This window comes from Stegostoma tigrinum, chromosome 30 (genome assembly GCF_030684315.1).
Source record: "Stegostoma tigrinum isolate sSteTig4 chromosome 30, sSteTig4.hap1, whole genome shotgun sequence".
In the NCBI taxonomy this organism is placed as follows: Eukaryota; Metazoa; Chordata; class Chondrichthyes; order Orectolobiformes; family Stegostomatidae; genus Stegostoma; species Stegostoma tigrinum.
This window is the reverse complement of record NC_081383.1, coordinates 46,145,710-46,148,157: the sequence shown is the minus strand read 5'-3', so window position 1 is coordinate 46,148,157 and position 2,448 is coordinate 46,145,710. Positions and strand designations below refer to the sequence as shown.

Genomic DNA, 2,448 nt, shown 5'->3' with positions numbered 1-2,448 from the left:
GATGCATCATTGCATCTGGAGTCAATGCTGGGGAATCAATCAGTTAACTCTGCACAAATGAATGTATTCTTACTATTAAATCAACTAGCTAGTTGGTAATCCTATTCTCTGCATTGGTAATGGATGAACCTGGATTACTGGCGTGAACTATGATAATGGAACCACACTGAATTGAGCATTTCAGTTTCAGTGTGGAACTGCAATTTTTTGAATTTCCATCAATTTGTGTTAAAATGGAGACACACCGAGACAATATAGATAGACAACATGCACTGTACTTTCCAGCAATTTTTATTTCCATGATTCAAAAAGCATTATGTAATTGCATATCTGATCATCACAACTGAACAGATACTTTCTGACAACAACAATGGCAAGCATCAGTCAGAGCCTCAGACCAGTTTGACAGCGGTATATCTTCAGCTTGCTTTTTTGTATTTATCTAAAGCCTTTCATCAGTTGAAGTCATAGCAATGGCTGTCAATATTTGCTTCATCCCCTCCCAAAAGTATTGTTTGCATGTGTGTCCATATTACTGCAATGAAGGAGGAGACCAAGACATCACAAGAACAGCAGTGATAAGATAGGATCCACATCAACACACCATACATGGAAAGCAAAACAGCAAATGTTTCATTGTATTCTAGTTCATTTTTGTGAAGAGCAGCATGCGGTGGCTCAGACTGACTGGGTATAACGTATCTCACAAGTAATGCCCTTCTCACCACCAGCCAAGCGATGTCTTGGTGTTTATTCGAAAATTCTAGTGATGAGGATTTTTGTGCAATGCCTTTGACAGTCTGCTTAGGGAACCATGCAACAGGATCCAACCTTTTCTTTTTCCCTCAGCATATTGAGGACACTGCGTGCTGACCACTTCCTGATGGACTAGTGCTGAAAGGTGTTTTTCTCTGCAAATTTCATGAGGAAGGAATGGTGATATGGAACAGTCCAACACTTGGAGTGTTCTGCGGCAGAGAGGCCAGTCCCATTCTTTTCAACACTGGGAACAGTTACAACGTCAGTACTTCATGACACTTGATGCTAATGTACTGAGGGTCTATGCACAGCTTCATGAAGCCACACTCAAAGGCAGCCATCAGATTGTGGTGTCCAACTCCATCCACCCCACACCTATCCAGAGTTTTATCCATGGATTTTTGAGTGCGAGCAGCAGCGGAGGCAAGACGGACCCGGAAGACTGCAGCTAAGGTAAAGCAGTTTATTTTTAAAATTACTTACCGGAAGCGGGCAGCGGTGTTTTTTTCCTCTTTCAGAGAAGGAGCGGGAGCACCAGAGGAAGTGACGAGGACCAGAGGGGCAGCCGGGAAGGAAAGCAGTGAGTATAAATACTCACCCTTCGACACCAACGGCCATTTTGAGTGCGAGCAGCAGCGGAAGCAAAACGGATCCGGAAGACTGCAGCTAAGGTAAAGCAGTTTATTTTTAAAATTACTTACCGGTGTTTTTTTTCCTCTTTCAGAGAAGGAGCGGGAGCAGCATAGGAAGTGACGAGGACCAGAGGGGCAGCCGGGAAGGAAAGCAGTGACCAGATATATCAGCAAGGCGGCTGAACCCGAGACTCTACAACTGTAGAGTCTTCCACCCGCCCCCCCCCCGCCCTCCTCTAACCTCCTTAATAAGGTAAGGTTCATTCTAAACTTTCTCTATTGAATATGTCTGTTATTAATTTGTTATTATTACTTGACGTAAGCTTTCTACTTTAGTATCGAGTGGGTGTTCAGATAAGTGGGGTATGGATGCTAGGGCAGTTGCTTGCTCCTCCTGCAGAATGTGGCAGTTGGGAGATGTGGCACACGTCTCCGCTGGCTACATCTGCGGGAAGTGCACCCAGCTACAGCTCCTTGAAAACCGTGTTAGGGAAATGGAGCTGGATGAACTACGGATCATTCGGGAGGCAGAGGGGGTAATTGAGAGGAGTTATCGGGAGTTGGTCACTCCTAAGGCTCAGGACGAGGATAGATGGGTTACAGTTAGGGGGAGGAAAGGGGACAGACAGACAGTGCAGAGATCCCCTGTGGGCATTCCCCTCAGCAATAAGTATACCGTTTTGGATACTGCTGGGGGGGATGACCTACCAGAGGAAAGCCATAGTAGTCAGTTCTCTGGCACTGAGCCTGACACTGTGGCAAAGAAGGGAAGGGGGCAGAATAGAAAAGTACTCGTGGTAGGGGACTCGATAGTTAGGGGAATCGACAGGAGATTTTGTGGGCAAGATCGGGATTCCCGGAAGGTATGTTGCCTCCCTGGTGCCAGGGTCCGGGACGTCTCCGATCAGGTGTATAAAGTTCTAAAAGGGGAGGGTGAACAGCCAGAAATCGTGTTACATATTGGCACAAATGATATAGCCAGAAATAGGTTTGAGGATATAAAAAGTGATTTCAGGGAGTTAGGATGGAAGCTGCAGAGCAGGACGAACAGAGTAGT

General features: G+C 45.8%; 1 long non-coding RNA gene across 1 annotated transcript; it reads right to left on the bottom strand.

Annotated features, from left to right (window-relative positions):
- Positions 1 to 275: 275 nt before the first annotated feature.
- On the bottom strand, positions 276 to 1,590 carry LOC125466026 (uncharacterized). The gene is made up of 2 exons (XR_007250364.2): positions 1,243 to 1,590; positions 276 to 535 (listed from the first exon to the last, which is right to left on the bottom strand). It is a non-coding gene; the product is annotated as an uncharacterized LOC125466026 (long non-coding RNA).
- Between the last annotated feature and the right edge of the window lie 858 nt (positions 1,591 to 2,448).